The 22,346-nt window shown below is 34.8% G+C and overlaps 1 long non-coding RNA gene across 1 annotated transcript; it reads left to right on the forward strand.

The window, feature by feature from the left end:
• Positions 1 to 1,696: 1,696 nt before the first annotated feature.
• Positions 1,697 to 16,994, forward strand: LOC121431059. Its single transcript, XR_005972095.1, has 3 exons — positions 1,697 to 1,761; positions 3,808 to 3,920; positions 16,779 to 16,994. It is a non-coding gene; the product is annotated as an uncharacterized LOC121431059 (long non-coding RNA).
• Positions 16,995 to 22,346: the final 5,352 nt, after the last annotated feature.

The raw sequence follows: 22,346 nt of genomic DNA on the forward strand, positions 1-22,346 counted from the left end.
ACTGTAACTAAATCTTGTTGAATCCCCTTGAATTGTTAGATATTTGTGGCCCTTTCACATGAAAATTTAGAGAATGTCCTCCACTCCCTAATCCTCCAGCAAAGTGAAAGATAAAGCATAGCATCAGGCAAGTTATTCATTAAATGTGTCTCCGCCAATTTTCTTATGCTTCTGATCATTATTACTCTAGGAATTTGAAAGCTTCAAGCATGAACAGTTTTCAGTGAAAAATCATAGACCAGCTGGCTTTTGAACCCCTCTTAAATTCACCAAACATAAAACAATATTAAAGTATAGTGTTAACAATCTGAAGTCTTGACATTTCAAAAGGGAAGTTTCTGTTCACCCTTAAGAAAAAAAATGATAGTAAATATATCAGAAAAACTAATGAAAAAAAAATGGTGAAAGATTGAGAATAATTCATCAAAGATTAAAAAAGTATTAAATCTGTGATCTAATCTCCCAGCAGCTACCCTATATGTTATGGAATAAAACTGCTTAAATTTTAATTGTTCATGGTGACTTTCTTTCAGGAACAGGTGTGAAATAATTTGTCCATTTATATACTTAGGTACAATGAAAACCATTTTCATATTCATGACATTTCATCAATCTTTTACTAAACAGTATATGGGGAAGCTGCTCACGTATGATATCACAAATTGAAAAAAAATAGAATTCTAATATATTTTGAAATCTTTGATGGATTTTCCTCAAACCTTCACCAATATTTTTGTATTATTCTTCTGTTGTACAGTAAACATTTTGATAGGCTGAACTTCCCCTTTAATAGCTACCTGTCGTTAGCCTCTTTTATTCAAGGTAGAGTCAATAATTATGACTCACAGGGACTTCCCAATGTCAGAATGATGCTAGTTTCTCCTCCCCACTTTCATCAATATCCCTTCCTTCAGGCAGGGATTTTTTTGTACATCTATGCTGCATTCAAGTGTGTGATTTGAGTAAATGCTGTCTTGTAGATGAACATAGAGGGCAGTGTTCTGATTTTCTGAACAGAGGTTGAACCTAAATTACCTCAAGCAGCCTTGCAGCAGAAAAACAGCTACTGATTCACAAAGAATGTTATTGCGTATTTCAACCTGATCTAATTGGAAATAACTTGGATGTTGTTTTTTTTTCAATTAAAATGTATGCACAGTTTTTGTTTGTTTTTACCATTGAAAAATACATTTCATGCAGGTTTAGATTGGTATTTTCAAACACACATGTACATGTCGTTCATATCCTTTTTCAGGCCTGGTAATTTGTATTATTATGAATATGTTTCACAATGACAATACTGCTTCATTGACGATTGAAGATGTTCATCCTGGTATAGTTGTGTAAAAGACAATGTTGATTGAAAATTAAAGTGGAATTAAAGCTTGTGGAATTCTGAACTACAAAAGGGAGGAATGAATTGTAGAATATGAAAGGAATTTTTTTCAAACTCTTTCCTTCTTTTATGTGGATATTAAAAAATCTTTCTTTCTAATGTCTGATTTCCATTGGTGTCATGTATTTTTTCTTCTGAAATTACAGTCTTCTGACTACCCAAACATGTTTTGGATTCCAAGACAGTTGAGGGGGGGGGGGGTGTACTTCGAGTGCTAGAAACGATACTATCCTATATTGAAATGTTTCTTTTCAGAATACGCATCAATATATATAACTTTTTTCTTCTTATTTTGATTTAATTTTCAGTAACAACAACGCCAGAAAGCGAGCCATCTGTTAACACAGTTAAACCAACAAAATCAGGTGAATATGCATCAAATTTTTTCTCAGTACAAAATGCAGATTTGATACTATAAGCATTCCATTTGTATGTTGTGCAATAATGTAGATGAATTCGACTCCAGGTGTGTTGCTTGTCAGTGCTTGAATTATCTATTGTTATGCATACTTGAAGCCCCCTGTTATAAATAACCATAAATACAGCACCCAAACTGAATCAGTCTTTATTTCAACAACATAGCTAAATGCTTTACATATATTTATTATCCCAGCCACTGAATTTTGATTTAGGAAGTAAGAAGGTTTATGCAGTCTTTGAGAAATGGTTATTATTATTAGTCTGTTGCTCAAATGTAGGCAAAAAATTCATTTGTATTTTTTGGGTGCTACTTTCCACGACTTGCGTCCTAAAACGATGACCCGACCTCTCCTCCTGCAGCAATTGCTCTGGGCTTTATTTTGTCTAAAGGCCTGGTCCTGCTGGTTGATAGGCACAAAAGGTATTCATAATGGATACAGTGGATAAGCAATATACGTCAGGGTGCCTCCATCCATTTTCATCCGTGGCTCCAGACAATGAACAAAATGGGCGAACAATGGAATCACAGTGGACGGATGCTCGATGAATGTAGAGCGTATGAAACATGCAATGAGTACAAAACGAATACATAATGTTTCCAACGGATGGCAAGATTCTTTTCCGTTTTACATCCTCTCTGTATCCGTACGTGCAGTGGGACCAAGCCTGAAGATAAAGTTTTAGGGTTTGGCTTTGATAAGGTTTTATTGTGAAGGTTATGTTTAGGTCTAGAATAGGGTATAATGTATATAAATCCATGGTTAAAGTTTGCAATTCCATAGTGTATCAAATTTACAGCTGAGCAATTGTCGCCAGAGCAAATGTCATGGAACCGCCTAAAACTTCATCATTTAGTAAGCTTTTACATTGTGTTAAATGGGGATTTTAAATTTTTTTTGGGGGGGGGTCTTTTTTATTTTTCTAGGGCTCGTTTGCACATTTCAGGGGCTAAATAGCCCCCCAACCAGCCCCCAGGTAACCTTTTTCCTGCTCGAGTGAGGTTGTTTAATTGAAATGGAAATACCCGAGAATCATTGCACCCCTTCAAGAACCAGTAGTTCTTTTTCTTGTACTGTTCTTGCACAGGGTAATTATCTGTAGGACAGAAATATTGTATTACACCTTCAATATCAAGTGTTATATGATACTAATGGATATGCTGAGATCGCAAAACAAGTTTGGAAGCATGCATGAACAACATATGGGAAGTATTTGATGTGAGTTGGAAGACATGAGATCTCCACTTATCATTTCACACATGCAGTCTTGAGACATCTTGTCTGAGATTTTGAAGAGTGATATTGTTGAAATTCCTCACAATGCTATCAGCAAAATGTAGTGCAATAAAGGAATGGATAGGAGCACAATATTAGGGTTAGGATTGAACTCTGACTGAAACAAGGATTTACACAATTGAAATTTCAACCCGGTATATTCAATTTCCCTGAAAACAACTTTGTTATTTTGTTAATAAATGACCAAACTTTGTGTTCTATTTTCTTTTTATTAATGCTCATTTTTAAAATGGTTTATTAAAAACCTGGATGAGAAAAAGAAAATCTGTTTAATAAACATACCATATTGAACATTTAATGCAGGTTACCTTTTGATTTTTTGCCCCTAGAATACGTTGGCACCCCCCACATTTATTAATTGAAGCTGTGATCAGAAATAAACATTAATTTGAAAAGTGTTATCATACACTTTAAAAGCATACGAATATTTCATATTCATTTCAGATTCTTTGACACTCGTAGCCCAATATTCTGAAAATAGAAAATTTTCAAGTGAATTCCTGTGATGCATATATGTTTGAGTTTCACAGAGCTTCTGCTGCAATAGTTTGAAAGAGTCAATCTATTTTATTTCACCTTTTCATTAAAATACCTATCAATTTTACAAATGACAGTTATAATTGGTAAAACGTAACACAATTGTGGATGAAATGTTCCCCACCAAATAAAAATGTACATTTCCATTCCCCGCTCTAGAACCGAAGAAACAAACGAGCAACAACCAAACGCTTTACATCATCGTGGGATCTGTTGCTGGAGTTATTTCCCTTGCTATCCTGGTTCTAGTATGTTACTGTTGCTGTCGTAAGGTGAGTGGGATGCAGTTGAACTGCTTTGAATGTAATACTAAATTGGCCTCTATTCCGTATTCTGGTCTTAAAGTTTGGTTAAAGTATGGATAGCCAATGGTGACAGAAAAATCTAGCACCTCATGTTTGATTTATTGGCTCCTTTAGAATGATCATTATTCAAAACTATCTGGGAATAATGTTTAAAATATTATAATTAGCCATTCAAGCCTGAAGAAAGAACGCGGTAAACATAAGAAATATAAACAAGTCTCTGAAATATTTGGCTTCCCATAATTTCAGCACAGAGTTAGACCATGGACTAAGTTAAAACTGGACTTTGGAATATAGGCCAAAGGACATCCATGAAAAAAAATGAAACCAATAATTATGTCAGCCTTATCTTAAACATAATTACATTTATGAAGGCAAATATTTGTGAAAGCTTAGATCACCTTCTGTCATTCTGTTAGATAGCACTTATAAATTTTGAGTTTTTAGATGTGAGTGAGTAAAAACAGTTAAAATATCAGGGTGTTTCAGCTTAGATAGAATCATGGTGATATATAGAGTACATATTTGTTGCAATAGCAGGCAACCAGAGAAATCAAATTTGCCGTATGGAATCATTGGCATACATGCATCAAAGCATTAAATAAACTGAATCCTGTTATTCAAGCTCATATTTCCTGATTGATGTTCCACATGACAAATGAAAAAAAAAAAAAATCTCTTTGAAAGCCAGACACTTACTGCCTACATTTTGGTGCACTTTCTTTTCAAATATTCAAATGTGAAGTACCCAATTGCATATCATAAAATACATCATATAAAAAAGGAGGATCTTAGCTTTACAAATGTTTGTCATTAAGATATTATTGTGATTGATGAAGTTACGATAAAATATCTAAATTATTGGTTTCATTTTTCCCATGGTATGTACAGTTTGTAGTATTACAAGCATGTCTTGTATGTGTAGGGCTAGTCCTCTTATAAGAAATGCAGAGGGAGATGAAATAGCAAATGTTGGATGAATCATTGGAGATATCATACAAACTTAATGTTTTGATACCAAATTGAATACATTTACCTTGTCATATATTGAAATATTAACTGAAATATAATATCAGGGTGGAAGTAAAATTGCATCTGAACAAAGTATTCATTTGGGCCATTTAATAAACAACCCCCCCCCCTAAAAAATCAAGTTGGGGAGAAACAACACTAAAACACAACAAAATCAACATACGCAATTATGTTAGAGTGATTTTCTACAATACTAAATTCGCAATAATTTATTCCCATTCGTTGACTTTTTTAGTATTGTGTTTTCAGTCACTAGAAGCAATTAAAGCAAAGTACATAGATTTCAAGCAAAGTTCTTAGATTTAAGCATAAAATTGCCATCCAATTTGATAGATTCTTCCAGTTTAAAGGTCAAGTCCACCCCAGAAAAATGTTGATTTGAATAAATAGAGAAAAAAAATCAAACAAACATAACGCTGCAAATTTCATCCAAATCGGATGTAAAATAAGAAAGTTATGACATTTTTAAGTTTCGCTTATTTTTCACAAACCAGTTAAATGCACAACTCAGCGATATGCAAATGAGAGAGTCGATGTCCATCACTCACAATTTCTTTTGTTTTTTATTGTTTGAATAATACAAGATTTCAATTTTTACAGATTTGAAAATAAGGATCAACTTAACATAAACATAAACTGTTAAAATATTGGTAATTCCACATGTTCAGTGAGAAATAAAAATGTGTTGCACTTGACAAGGGGGAGGAAATTAGAATATTTCATATTTCATATTTCATATAATGAAATACCAAAGAAATAATGAGTGAGTGACGTCATCAGTCTCCTCATTTGCATAACGAACTGGATGTGCATATAACTGTTTTACGAAATTAAGTTGTTGGGCCAAAACTTTAAAATGTCATAACTTTCTTATTCTACATCCGATTTCGATGAAATTTTCAGTGTTATACTTGTTGGATTTTTGTCTTTTTATTCAAATCAACTTTTTGTTTGAGTGGACTTGTGCTATAATGTTATATTCTTGTATTGAACGTGTGCATGACTTGTCTGTTCCTCCAAAACACCAATGCACCTCATTATAACTGGAGAGATATTGCATGCATTTCTCTGCCTAATAATATAGTAATGGACTTAAAACAATGGATGAATGTATGCTGCATGGTTAGCTAAATCATGCATTGTTTATTTTCCATCATTTTGATTAGGATTATCATTCGCTTTTTCAAATTTCATTATTTTGCATGAAATGACAATTTAAAGTTCGAATCAAGGCCAAAATCTTTATGGTCAACAAGCAAAAGGGGATCCACCCTTCATAATTAACTTATTTGGATAAAGGGGAAAAAAAGTCATAATGGTTAAAATCTGATAGAAATTTGACCAGTTGACTCGCGTGGTATGAAGCTTTCGATAATAATAACTTTGCATTGTAGTTACTTATTATTAAATTCTGGATTTTGATTGGCTGTTAAGGTGTAGCCTGTCGCTAAGCAGCCAATCAAAAGCCAGTAGTCGATGAAGAGTTACTGTACCATAAAAGCGATGTTGCCATAATGTTAGCTTAAAATAATGCATCCAATGAATAAAAAAGTAATGGCTCTCTAAAAAGAAATAAGCCAGAATTAAAGTAAAATTCTGATCGATCACCTGTTGAGAATATCATGTATATTGTGACAAATAGTGGGGTTAATAATTATCAGGTTTGACCTGATAATTATGATCAGGAGTGGTGTTTCCGACTACCCATTTTCCTTTACATAATGAAATATAATACAGATAGCATTTTAATATATGTTTCTCATGAAAGAAAATTTATGAAAACAAAATATGAGCATATTTTTGTACGCATATATAAAATATTTTCTCAATCTTGGAAAGGGCTGAAAGTTTCAGGATGCAATCTTAGTAACATTTTACTATCCAATCATTAAGAATATGTATTGCTCAAAGGGCTATTTAAAATCAAAATAATAATAAATGAATCACAGAGAGATGGCACTAGATGCCAAATTCAAATGCTAATGGCTGCAGAAGTGCCATTATCCTAACGGCCCAAAACACATACGTCAACTGCTACACTTTTGTAATATCTGGATTTCTTGATGGATGATTTCTATCACCAAAACTTTACGTTTACACATGCTTTGAAACCAAAACTCAAAAGAAATTTAAAGACATTGATGACAGGATCGGCCCATTTAAAATCATGATAATGATTAACAGTTATCACCAATCAGAGACACATTGCAACCAACTTTTGTCATCCCAAAAAATCTAACAAACAAAATGATGCCATTGAAACTTACACATTGAAAAAGTCATTGAAAAAGATTGCCAGAGTATTTCTTTTTGCAACGGGCCCTGGTTGGGGGAAATCACAGTCAAATTATGTCAAAGTCAAGGTCACTTTAGTCAAAGAACTTAAAATAAAAAAATATATTTTATGATACAAGTATTTTTGTTATTTATTCATCATGCTTCATATCCATGCTTGGGTTGTTATAAAATGGTTTACAAGACTACAAGTAAAGGTCTTCCTGCATTTTAACAGATTTCATTGAAGATGCAAAATACAATTAGATAATTGGTGACACCAACCATAAGCAACATTTAATATTGACAAGTGATAGTCTGAAGAATAAAAAGTAGTAGTTTTGACTTTTGAGTGAGTTGAATAAAGTCAAAATAATTTTATATAATATTGTTTTCAGATATCACAGCAATTGGTATTACAAACATATCATGTCACCCAGTTAAAACTTCATTTAAAACTAAACATTGTCATTCCCTTTTCCATAAAGATGGAATTGAAAATAAATTATAAAAGATAAAGTAACTACTACTGCTACAACAACTCATACTACTACTGGGGGGGGGGGGGACTTATATTTTCGAGTGGATACCATTCGCGACAATGGGGTCTAGAAAAGCACCCTAAATAAGTATTTTCCATATTCTGAAAATGCACCCCTTAACAAGTATTGGTGGGTGAACCCTACCCTTAACAAGTATTGGAAACAAAACGATACCCTTAGCAGGTTTTCCCTCAATTGAACCCCTTAACAAGTACAGCGATATTTTAATTGATGGCATGGATGTCGTTTTTACCTTCACTTACATCATTGGGTATAGTACGACCCCACCTCCCATACTTCACGCAAATCGGACTCTAAACATGTAGTGTTGACTGCTGGGGCAAAAAGTACATCCTTTATAGAACATTTTAATATTTTTTTACACCCTCGCAAATTCGACCCTATAACACATAGCTTTCTTAGCAAAATAAATACCCTTTTAAAATTATTTTATTACTACTACTACTACTACTACTACTACTACTACTACTACTAGTACTACTACTACTATTTCTACTACTGCTACTGCTACTGCTACTACTACTACTACTACTACTACTACTTCTACTACTGCTACTACTACTATACTGCTTCTTCTTCCACTGCTACTATTACTGTGTTAACCTTGTAACAAAATTACAAAGTTACTGCTACTATAGTATTATAATGTCTATCCATAAAAAATGTTTTGTTGATCTGGCTATTGCAATAAAGTATATAATTAAATGTTAATAAGGAATACACTACAAAGGCAAAATAGGGAGGAGAAGAAACAAGGAATGAACAAATGGCCATAAAATATAAATCAGGGAGACATGTACAAATTCTGTAGCTATTCCAAAATCAAATAGAAAAGAAGAAGTTTAATAGTCATTGTATTTATCTTTTGTGTTAATAATGTATTTAGTGCTTGACTAAAGATATATAGAATAGAGGTGAGAACATTCATAGGTTGCAGAGGTCTATCTCTGTATGCATTTTTTTCATCAAATGAACAAATTTATGCTTTACTGTTCCATAAATTTCTATATTTTTCATTAACCCAGCAAATTTCTAATCTAAACCAATGTTATTGATAAAATCAATGAATGGATTGCCAATATCAGTGAAAGCAAGAGGTCATAAGAACTTTTGATTGTACTTGCAGAAGATTTGTACCCACATTGCAGTGTCTCCTTCCAGCTTCTCACCGACATTGATCAATGTAAAGTTTGAAGATGCAGCGTTATTACTCAATTTGTTTGTATTCCATGCCTCTTCCTTAACAAGTATGTTGATAGTGAACTTTGTCCTCCCAAATTCATTCTCACTCCAGCATGTGTAAATGCCAGTTATGTTCTTAGTCATTTATTTAATAAGGAGAGCACCATGGGGAAGAATAGAAACCCCATGATGGGTAGTGTTACCAATAGAGATTGGTTGCCGTCTGTTGAATGTAACTGACCAATTAATGAAGTTTGGCTTGATGATTGGGCAAGGTAGTTCAACCATTGTATCGCGAACGAATGCAAGCAGAGTTTGATCTGGTCCAGAGCACAGTTCAAGTCGACATCTTGAATTGTCAGAAAGTGCATATTCTGTCAAGGTAGAGTTCGCATGTAGCAAAGGTTCTTCACATACTATCCTATTGTATTGATTAAGTTTACGAGCTGCTCTGATGAGGTCACAATCACATGACCAAGGAACATCTTGAAGATTCACCATTATCATCTTCAAAGAGAATGTCAAGAACCCGAGGTCAAGTTGGGAAAGTCTGTTGCCTGCAAGATTTATCTCCAATAGGTATGTTTGATACTGTAAGGCGCCCCATTCAAAGAACACAATATGATTGTCAGCAAGGTCGAGGTTCCAAAATCTATGATGCTTGTGAAATGCATCTCGAGAAATGTTCATGATTTTGTTCCCAGGAAGATAGAGTGTGTATGCCTTGCTATTTTGTGGCAGACAATCCTTTGGAATTGAAATAAAGCTATTGTTGGACAAATCAATAGCCTGTACCTGCTTCATTGACATCACTACACAAATGAGATCCAAGGTCATTTGAGGAGAGATTGATGCCGAGAAGATTAGGGAATTCTGAGAGGGACAAGTTTTCCTGGTTGCTGGTTAAGAATGATCGAAAGGCAAATTCTCTGGGACATCTAAAAACATTACTGATTGAAGATCTTGCAATACCTCCATGGTTAGGTTTGAGAACGGAAAGCGACCGAGGAATACCCTGTAGAGGCCATTGATCTGTGAAAATGGTCGATTTGAAATGTATGTGAGAGGATTGTTCCCCAGTCGAAGATACCTGAGCGTTTGGATATATGAGAATACACCTGAGGGAAGGGACGTCAGATGATTTCTTTCCAGATTTATTCTTTGGACTTTCTGTAGACCAAAGAAGGCTAAAGAAGATATATGAGCTATGTGGTTATTATCCAAATGAAGGAACAAAAGCGAGGATGCTGAGGTGAATGTGAAGTTGGGTATAGAGGCAATCTGATTTATGCTTAGGAACAGCCCTTGCAATTCTGATGAAATCATTACCTGTTTGAAGTTTTTGAGGTTATTACTGCATGCTAAAATATTCCTTCCAGATATGGAACTGGAATTCGAAAATCCAATGGCATTGCTGTTGATGTTTAAATGTACATGTTTTGCTGCTGAAATAACCTGTGTTATGTTGTTGCCCTCTATATTCAGATTAACAAATGTGTCTTGATTTAATAAGTTATTCAAGTTAAAATCAGTCAACTGGTTGTGACTAATATCAAGATTTCGAAGAGTGTGCATGATTGGGGTAATGATATTAATCTCTGTAATGAAATTAAATGATAAATCCAAATGTTGTAGGCTGACTGTACTCAAAAAGTCTTTGGGGTTTATTGTGATTAGTCTGTTATGACTGATATCGAGGTGGACGTAGAGCCAAGAAAAGCTAGACTGAAGATTTCATTTTGGCTGAAGTTTAAAATAAAAGTTGGGGTGTGGAGTTGAACGTTGACTTGTGTATGGTGTGAAGTATATTGCTGGACAAATCTAATTCTTTGAGATGTGGGAATGGTGTAAAGGTAGATAGTTCTGCCAGTCTGTTATTGCTCAGTCTCAGAGTGAGTAGTTGGGATGAGCTTATCAAATATGTATCATCCCACGTAGTTATAAAGTTCTTACTGAGCTCAATCCATTTAAGACTTGGCAAATTTCTCAAATTGGCAAGGTTTCTTATTTGGTTATTTTTCAAGAGTATATAGTAATATTTTGATGACCGTGAACACCGAATTGTACATTTGTTATCACATTGTCTTCAGCATAAAGTGACTCCAGCAGAGGAAATTGAAGTAGCGGAAGTGTTTCCAGTTTATTGTGCATAACACTAAGATATTCCACCTTTGAGTTATTCCTTCCATTTAATATGTTCATTTTTAGCATATTGTCAGAAAGAACAAGTGTTAATGATGTGAGGAAGGAAGAATCATATCTGAACTTGATTATGTCATTGCCTGTTAAATCTATGGTTATTGTGTTTGGAATATTAGTGAATGCCGGTGCACCTATAAACCTTAGATGGTTGTTGTTTAAGAATATGTGCTTTATATATTTCATATTCTTGAAGGGCGAGGCATCCACAATGTAATTTCTTTCGAGGTGGATTGTTTCAAGAGAAGGTAGATGGCTGAACACGGTGTCACTGATGCTTCGTATGAAATTGAATTCCAGTGCAAGTGTCTTGAGGCTCTCCATTGGTTGTAGATTGTCCATGTAGTCAACATTATTATGTGATATGTCAAGATCTGATATAGCACGTGGATATGCAAGCATCTTCGTTGACATATCAGTAATAGCATTTCCTTTCAAATTCAAAGCTGATACTCTAAAGTGAATTTTGGGTAGTTTCTCGAGTTTGTTAAATGCTAATTGAAGCAATGAAAGGTCCGTTTGTGAGGTATTACGAAGTATCGGATGAGGCAACTTGGTGATATGATTGCGGTTGACTGATATCTCACTAATAAGAGGTAAGGAACCAAGGTACAGAACATTCTGAAGGAAATTTGAATCAAGCACAATAAACGCCAGTTTTGGTGTGTCATCAAAAGTATTCTTGTCAATGTAGCTTAGTTGATTGTGGGACAGAAGAAGCAAAACCATTTCTCGTTGGCAGGGAAAAGACTCTTTCTGTAGTGAAGTGATAAAGTTTCTTCTCAGATCAAGTTTGCCAACATCACATCTGAGGGCTTCTGGGACATCATCAAGGTTACGCTCAGTGCATTCCATATTTACTGCATAGCCCCTCCGCTCACAGTCACAGACGTTGATACATCGAAAACAGCAAGTAGTTCTCCAACACAAGAATAGAAGATATAGTGAGAAATATATGTTCATTTTAAGTATATTGATCCCGATGCCAAAAACAAAAAAAAACAATTTTTTTGAAAAATGATTTTACAAATCTGTTAATGAGAAATCACTCTGGAGCTGAGAGGAACTATTCTATTTGTTTCTTCTTCCTTTAAAAATATTCTTGTGAAGTTAAGAGTAGAATTTCTCCTATTTTATACTTTCCTATTTTCAGAATTGCTTGCTGGAGTGGTCTTTGTTCTTACATGTATTTCCTAGTTTGAGAAATTAGTTTTTCTAGACAGATACATAAAGGTTATTTTCCCATAAAGACAAATAATCTCTGATTGATAAACTTCCTTTTTAATAAATTTGCATAAATACATCTCCATCCTATTGTATGCATTTACCAAGCTAAGGGAGTTTTTTATGCCCTTTTTGTTATTTCATGAAGGTAGTTTCTTTTCAAGAAATGCCTTAAGCTATAAGGGGTAATTAATGAAATTATTTTTCTTGATTCAATCTCAGAATTAACAGAATAACAGTTGTGAAATAGGTGCGTCAGTGGTGAATTATCCATGGACCTATTACCTCCTGGTCTAATTATGGACTTACTATGGTTTTAATATTTGTTGTAGGTCTTTGTTTTATTGACCAAGTAGATATTAGATGAAATTGATAATTGGACCAAAATAGAAATTAATAAATTATAATAATGATATTCTGCATTTATATAGTGCTTAATACATTTGAACTAACCGGTACACAGATAATATTATTACCCCGGTCATCAGATCTTTACATGCCTGCAAGCAATGCATCTTCTCCACTCCCTGGGCAGCATTCCAACAAGAGTTCCAAGACTCAAATTTTGCTAGGCATACTACATAGGCTTTCGCATATTACAGGTGCCCATTAGTACCCGGGTGGAGAATGGCAAATTGTGGATTGACGTCTTGCCAAAGGATGCTAGGCAGTGGTGGGATTCGAAAACATGACCCTCTGTATACAAGGCGAGAGTCAGAACTGTTACACCACGGCACTTCCACAACATTTATAGTACACTTAGTCGGTAAAGAAATGATGGTGTCAAGCTTATAATTATACCATCTGCTATAAACAATGTGGATATGCACCTAAATTTGGACATTGTGGCATGCAGTTGAGACTCAAACGAGTTTTGTTCATAACAAAATTACTAAAACACTGCTAGACGAAATAGTACTACTACTACCACTTCTACTACTACTACTACTACTACTACGACTACTACTACTACTACTACTACTTACTACTTCTACTTCTACTACCATTACTACTACTACTACTACTACTACTACTACTACTACTACTTCTACTTCTACTTCCACTACTACTACTACTACTACTACTACTGCTACTACTACTACTACTACTTCAACTACTCCAACTGTTGCTAATACTAGGCCTTCTACTAAGTCATAAGGTGATGTTGTTTTCAGTCCTCTTATTAGTGTGAAGCAGAATGTCCACATTATTAAATGATAACCATCTTGAGAATAAAAATGTGACTCAAAAAATTGATTAAAAAAATTAGTTTAAAGAACAAGTCCACCCCAACAAAAAATTAATTTGAATAAAAAGAGAAAAATTCATCAAGCAAAACACTGAAAATTTCATCGAAATCGGATGTGAAATAAAAAAGTTATGGCATTTTAAAGTTTTGCTTATTTTAAACAAAATAGTTACATGAACGAGCCAGTTACATCCAAATGAGAGAGTTGATGACATCACTCACTGTTTCTTTTGTATTTTATTATATGAAATATGAAATATTTTTATTTTCTCATCATTATCATGTGAAATGAAGTTTCATTCCTCCCTGAACACATGGAATTCTATGATTTTAACATTTTGTGCTTCTGGCAAGGAGGTCCTAATCATCAAATTTGTAAAAAATGGAAATTTTGTAACAATTCAAACAATAAAAAACAAAAGAAATAGTAAGTGACATCATCGACTCTCTCATTTGGATGTAACTGGCTCGTTCATATAACTATTTTGTTGAAAATCAGCAAAATTTTGAAATGTCATAACTTTCTTATTTTACATCCGATTTTGATGAAATTTTCAGCATTGTGCTTAACTGATTTTTCTCTATTGATTCAAATCAACATTTTTCTGAGGTGGACTTGACCTTTAATCAATCAAGGTTTTCACACCCGAGATACAGAAAATTAGTAAAGTTACCTAGATAGCTTTCATGCCCCAGAGTGGCAGAAATTAAAGAGAAATGCCAGTAGTTGCTGTAAACACTGATTTCATGAGAAAGTCTGTATCACGGATCTAGATCTGATACAGTTACATAAACTGAACTTTGTAAAAAATGTTCACACTGAACACCACCAACACAGATAAGCACACGTGGGACAGTGTATTATTATTGCTGGAATAAAGACCCCGACGGAAGTGACCGAATCCGCGCTTATTTTGCTTATTTCTCAGCAATTACACTATTTCTTCCAGAATCCTTTGGCACATATTCTTTTATTCATATAAACAGACACTTGGGTGGTCATTATATTAGATTCTGTAAAAAAGTCATTTTGAGGTTGTTACCAGAACTGGAATTTATCTTTAATGAATATATTATCAGATTGATAATAATCAGGTTTCAAATGTACGGCTCAAGATGAAGTCAAGTATTTTTGCATGTAGGATGTGTTATGCTCCCGGGGTGCCACTTCCATTCACGATTGGATACCATGCGCGACCATGGGGTCTCGAATTGCACCCTAAACACGTAATTTCCATATTCTGAAAATGCACACCTTAACAAGTATTGGCGTGTGAAACCCTACCCTTAACAAGTATTGGAAACAAAACGATACTCTTGGCAAATATTCCCTGAAATGAAACCCCTAAACAAGTACAGGAATGTTTTATTGTTACGGGTCCTTCGGTCGTCGGCTTTACCTTGTTTGGTTTAGTACGACCCCACCTTCTACACCTCGCGCAAATCGGACTCTAAACACGTAGTGTTGGGGCAAAAAGGACATCCTTTATAAAACATTTCAATTTTGTTTTATCATCCCCGCAAATTCGACCCTAAACACGTAATTTTTCTAGCGAAATAGATAGGCCTACCCTTTTTCATTATTTTTGTGTTTTTGACACCCTTATCACGTTACGTAAGTAACATGCCCTATCGTGAAAAAGACATCCTTTTTACGTGTTTCTTTTGTCACGCATGGTATCCACCCGTCAATGTTAGTGGCTCCCCCCCCCCTGGGTTATGATTTATACTAGAATGCACGGGCATGGCCTGCTTCCACTGCTTGATATGTAATCAGAGTGCATACAATAAATCAATATTACGGAAACAACCAAAAGACCTATTCTTTTCTCCCTTTTTATTCTCCTTCCATTTCTCCCCTTTATTTTCTGTCTACTATTCCCTCTTCCTTTTCCTAAAAAAAATAAATTCATATTGCAGTCGAAAAATAGCTTTTGATTTGACAAAGTGCACGACGGGCAATTATCTTCCTCTCTACTTGGTGATCAGTGTCTTCAAATTGGCAATGCTGCAATGTTCCCTCCTTTTGGAGTCTTCTCATTCCATTTTTACACATGGTTTCGACTCCCAATCACATTATGCAGTTAATACAGTTGGCCTTCGCATCACATGACCAATCATGTGAACACGGTGATATTGCATGCTAGACATTGATTTGCTTTGTTTATTGTGATGACTTCTGCTTTCATAAAATGATTAAAATTTCTCAAAATATATGACATTGTAAACACAAAAAGTAAACATTTCAAAGAAATATATTTTGAACAGAAAACTACATGTACAGCAACCTTAATAATGTAAGAATGGTGAATCATGTTTCATTGAATAAACGTAATCGTACAATGGCAAAATAAGGACTGTCATTGTAAGTGGACATGTGTTTGAAATTGTATCAATGCAACTCTAATGTAATAGCGGGAATACCATTCTTACATTGAAATTGTGTGCAACATTCCTAATTTGCTTCATTAGCTTTGGTTTGGTATTCCCACATAAGGATAGCTTCAATTTGTCATGAGGAAAACATTCCCTTTTTTTCATTGTGATTTTTTTTTTAAAGTTACCTTCTGATCAGTGCATGAATTTCAGACATGTCAGCCATATATGTATTACAGGTTTATGAAAAATAAAGGTCAAAACTTACTTGCAAATTGCATCCAATTCGTTCGTGTCCTTATAAAAGTTGTTATGGTTATTTTGATGATGTGTAGTATATGTCCGTACATTGTGTTGTTTTTTTACACTGGTGTTACTGTTGCACACTAAGAAGTTTATTTTTGTTTTAAATTGTTAATTTCCTAATGCTCTATTTCCCCCCAAATCTTGATTTGTTTCATGTTATCCTTCCTGCATGTATGACATTTCATTTCAGCAGTATTTATTATATATTTTATTTTGTATTTCATATTCTTTTAAAAGTATTACTGCATGTACTATCGCCTTGCATTTTCACTGAACACTATGTTCTCATTTATTCATGGTAATGTGTTATATTTTTTATGTCAGCTTTCTTCCATTTCTTTTGTTTAAAAAGACATTTTATTTAAGTTGCATTCCTTATTATTTTCTTTCTTTTGCATTTCCTTTTGTTTCTTTTTACAGAGAAAAACTCCGAATGGATATGCCAAGGCCAATCCTAATACACCAGTATAGTCTACTCTGTTACTTTTTACAGTTTAGAATTGTGTGAGAACTTTTAAAATGACATTGTAAGAGTGTTTTTTTTTATTCGAAACAACAAGCAGGGTTTGTTCTTGTGTCGGCCATTAGGCAAGTTCTATATGAGTCAACTATCTTGATGTAATCGGGTAGTACATATTGGACGGAAGATGTTTTCGGAAGCCAATATAAGGGGTTTTCAGACTCCCAATTCTTAACGGCTTATTTCGAAAGGATGGGTGCTGTCGCGTTAGGGTGCGTCAACGCGAACGCGAAGATTCGTCCAAAGCCCCCCGGTTTAGCCGAAAGGGTGCGTCGGGAGCGCCACGTCGCGTCGCGTTCACTGGAACGCGCCCTTTCGTCCAAAGCCCCCCCGGTTTGGACGAAAGGGTGTGTTTAATGATAATGAATAAATAAATAAATAAAAATACAAATATTTCTAAGAAAGCTGAATATAAGGTATTTTGCCAATTTGCACGTAAAATAGTGGATTTTCAATCATTTAAAGCATTGACAATTTGAGGAAAAGAAAGAAAAGTTCAACTAATAATGATAATGATAATAGTAATAATAATAATTTTCACCCCAAAGAGTGAATTTATGGAAATGAATTTGGAGTGAAAAATTGGCGCCAAGTGGCTTATTGCAAGGGTGGGTATCTGATTTTATTATCATTATTATTATTAGTTGAACTTTTCTTTCTTTTCCTCAAATTGTCAATGCTTTAAATGATTGAAAATCCACTATTTTACGTGCAAATTGGCAAAATACCTTATATTCAACTTTCTTATAAATATTTGTATTTTTATTTATTTATATATTCATTATTATTAAACACACCCTTTCGTCCAAACCGGGGGGGGGGGGGGGGCTTTGGACGAAAGGGCACGTTCCAGTGAACGCGACGTGGCGCTCCCGACGCACCCTTTCGGCTAAACCGGGGGGCTTTGGACGAATCTTCGCGTTCGCGTTGACGCACCCTAACGCGACAGCACCCACCCTTTCGACATAAGCAATTCTTAACCCAGTATCAATCCTACATCTATCATCTCCCCTCCTGGGTTCTATGACATTGGGTGATTTCAAGTTCGGTGTTGGCCTTGGTGTCGGTGTTAGTGTTGAAATTTTGATTGCTTCCCCTAGCTCCAAAACTTATTCAGAGTTTGTAAAACTGATTCAGATCACATTATTGACATCTCAACAACAAGTGAGTGACTTTTTGGGACCATCCTCATTTTATATTTGGTGTTATAATCGTGTAAAAATTGACCCAACACCAACACCATACGGTCAACACTGAACTTGAAATCACCCATTTTGCTCTGGTGACAATTGCTCCGCTCTAACTTCCACACACTATTCGAACGACCAACTTCACCCCTGGGTTTAACACTATACCCTACCATAAACCTAACTCCAAACCTAACATAAATCCCTATTGCAACCCTAACCCTGCATCTTTGGCGAAATTAAGCCCGCATCAATTGCCGCAGGAGCAATTGTCAGTTTTGTCACCCTCCCCCTTCCTGTACTGGGTGAACTTATGTACAGAGAGCTTCCATGTTTCAGCGTCCAATTTGGACGAGTAAAAGGGGTGTTTAGTTATTCCTTGGTAGAAAATGGAATTAAATGGCAAAAGATGGAGGAAGTGGGGGGGGGGTTCATGAAGTATTAAATCTTTGTCTAATCACCTTTTTGTCTGTGACAAGCTGTCTCATAAACATTTCATTCATTTTGCACAATTTAACACTTAGTCCAATTAGACCAAATTGTATACGGACTAAATGGTTATTGGATCAAGTGGTAATGAGACGAAATGATGAGTGGAAAATTGTCAATTAGACAATGTGGATAGTGGCCAAACTTATGGTAGACCAAATGATAGTAAAATGAGTTGGCGATTGGACGAATTGGCATTAGACGAATAGGAAATAAACCTAATTTCTAATGAATCACCATTGATTGTTTTGGAGTTGGTTTAGTGTGTGTTTTTCAGGATTATCTTTTGGAATCGTTGGTATGATTGTCCTGAAATAATGTGGTTTGGAATGTCTACATATTTTAAAGTCTATAGATTGCTGTATCATGTCAATCATGCATTCCACTCAAAGGTAATTCACAGGTTAGTATTAACCTTAATCTCACTTAAACATTTTAAAAGTCCATCAATTTTCATATTCTGATTATTTACTTGCTATTAGGACAAGATCCTTTATACTACATGTATTTATGTATGGTGGCAGGAAGGGTATTAATGCAAAAGCACAACAATTGGAAGAACATGAAAAATTGCACAAAACCACTTCATTGATAAAGATTTACATGTACATTTTATTCATTAAAGGCGACCGCACACCTTACGATTGGTCTGCGACCCAATTTCAGAATAAAATGTAGTAGAATTTGATGCTAATATTGAGACTTGGAATATCTTACTGTGTAATGTTCTAAATCTTTGTACGAATGCATATATGTTGAAATCCGTGACTATGCTATCATCCTTAGAATACAAGCAAATTTGATATCTGGTCGTAATGACGTCATATCAGTCGTACAATTGTAATAGGCTACGATTTGAAACTAATTCGGCCTTTACTCCGAAATAAAGGCTTGCAATCTTTCAAAATGGTTATATCAGCATTCTTTCAATTAATTAATACCTCAAATAAAATGATATGTTCCATTCACATTTTCAGAAAATGAATAAAATGCGATTTCTTCCAAAATCGGATCGCGAACAGTCATAAGGTGTGCGGTGGCCTTAAGCATGATTAAAATGCTTCAGTAGGCATCTCATTCCAACTCTCTTTTGTAGAGCTATTATGTGTGCAAACTTCTGGACAACCTAATATTTTTTTATGAGAATGCAGTGTTTTGTACTCTCTGCGATCATTATTTTTTCAATACATATTTTAAAGAAAATGTTCTTTTGTGGAGGACCAAGTGTGCCCCTACCTCATGCGATATTGGCCACTTGTGTGATGTGTGAAGAGGCTGGCTTACTAAAGCTATACAAGATTTTGTTGTTTTTTTTAGACCAAAACTTATGGTAATTAGCATCATCAATCGAAAGAGGGGCTTTCTATTGATTTGATGTTATGAATATGTATTTGAAGAATGATCTTTTCAAGTGGATTATTTTTTCTTATGACATTTATGTCAAAAGATCAAGAATTTGAGACATGATGATGATGATGATGACAATAGTTTTCATTTACCCCTAGAATCAAATCATTTAGATAAAGTAATTGAGAAAGAATGTTTGAAATGTTTTGCTTACAATGATGCACTTACATGGAAATATAAAGATATATTCACAAATCTAAGAGTTACAGTTTGGCGCAGGAAAGAAAAAAAATGGGAAAATATCAACAAGTTTGTAACTAAAAGGAAGGGTTTGTATGTAGATTGATGACCATGTACAAGCATTACATTTTTACCAGTTCTATATCTGTAAAGTGGAGTATGGAATTCCATTGATTTGAATATTTCAATGGAAATGGACTGTTACAACTTCTTGTGTGCGTAGGGTATTATCATGTACATTGCAATGCTGCTCGAAATAGAAAGATGCAATCAATTAAATCATGCTTAACAACATTTACTATTCTTGCTTCTCTGCAAATGTTAACAATTGCTCTAGGCTGTATCTTGCATCATTGTTTAATCTTTTAACTACTGTAACGCAAAGATTCTAGTATACCAGTAATTGTCATGTACTCTAAATGTCTCAAATTTAGAGAAACACAGAAAGAAAAGAATACCTCTATGATAGTTGGAAAGAGATAGGTTGGTGATCAAATCATTTGATTATTTTGTTGAGGTATTATTTTAGGTGGATTATATTCACTGATGTACAAGCAGTTGGGCTATTCCCATTGGTTCTTCTAATAATAGTTAACACTACACTCGGTCTAATATACTCACTTTATTATAATTCTCATTTTGTTTACTAATGATCTTGTACTTTGTCAGATGAAATGAGTTTAGATGAACTGAAAATTAAACCAATGGCAAATGGGCTCAATGGAGAAGTAGACCAAATGGTTAGTAGACAAACTGGTTGTAGGTGAACTGTGATTAAATCCTTTGTGATGAGACAAAATAGAAAGTAGATCCAGACAAAGTGGAATAGACCAAGTGGCACTTTACCTCTCTTGTAATACCTGGAGCAAATTTACCTATGGCATATCCATTAAGCCCATTCTGTACTTTCAGATTATTATCAGATGTCTTGTGTTTTACAGCGAAAAAACCATGATGAGGTAAGAATGATAGGACCTGCAGTAGAATTGCCACTGGATGTCCTGGACGGTTGCTGAATGGAGTCACCATTTTATTGTTTTTATTCATTCCATGTTTGGTTTCAACTGATCTTGTTTCTTAGATGTATGTTTCATTCATGATTGACTCTTATTGTGTTACATATAGCCAGCTTCTTTAGTCACCTTCTGTTTGATTGTGGTGCTAAAAATAAACATCAAGTGATGTTTTCAAGGACCATGCCCTCTGGTGTTGAATATAAAACACGGTGTTTTACACCAAATAGTGTGTATCATATGCAGATTGCACACTGTGGACACCTGAATGGTGTATTAACAGTGTGTAGACATATACACTATGGATACCTCTACAGTGTTGGTGTTCACTGTGTATTTGCCTATTCCAATGTGATTAACTCTCTTAAAATGCTGAAATTTGACAGTGTGTGGATAGTGTCCACTGCGGATACCTCCATGGTTTGATTAGGTCTTGGTGTGAACACACATACTATGTGAAGAAGTGCTCACATTTAACAGACTGAGTGTGAAGAAACCTTTACACAGCATGGGCACCTCAATGGTGCGAGTAATTCTCAGTGTGTTGTGTGAAGTTGCGATTTGCTCTGTAAAAATGCTCCAATACGGCTCACACCGTTAAAGTGCTCAAATTTGATAGTGTTAATATAATTTTACACTGAATGCTGCTTCTCCACTGTGAGTGTTAAGTGTGTCCTGATAATGGCCTATGTGAAAAAAGTGATTTACACTCTTCAAATGCTCAAATTTAACAATGTAGAAAAAAAATCAGCCTGTGGACACCTCAACAATGTGAGATTCCACACTGTGTCCACGAAGTAGACAATGTGATTCACATCTGTTAAATGCTCGGATTTGACAGGGTGAAAATGATATCACATTGGAAACCTGAATGGTTCAGTTATTAATGTGTAGAGATCAACGTGACTCGCACTGTTAAATGCTCACTCGAAGTCAACAGAGTGAAGATATTTTCATGACACTGTGGAAACCTCAACAATTAGTTCACAGTGCATGATGTTGCCATATTCCATTATGATTCAAATGCTCTAATGCATAGGTCATGTAAGTGTGAAGATACTTTCACACTTTGTTTCATATAGAGGGATGCACTCTGCTCTTTCTAGCAGCGATTAGCTCTGATATGTTTCGACTTGTCCCCAATATGACAAATCCCAACAGTTTGGTCAATTTTACTGAATTCTTCCTAAAA

Source organism: Lytechinus variegatus, chromosome 17 (assembly GCF_018143015.1).
Source record: "Lytechinus variegatus isolate NC3 chromosome 17, Lvar_3.0, whole genome shotgun sequence".
Taxonomy (NCBI): Eukaryota; Metazoa; Echinodermata; class Echinoidea; order Temnopleuroida; family Toxopneustidae; genus Lytechinus; species Lytechinus variegatus.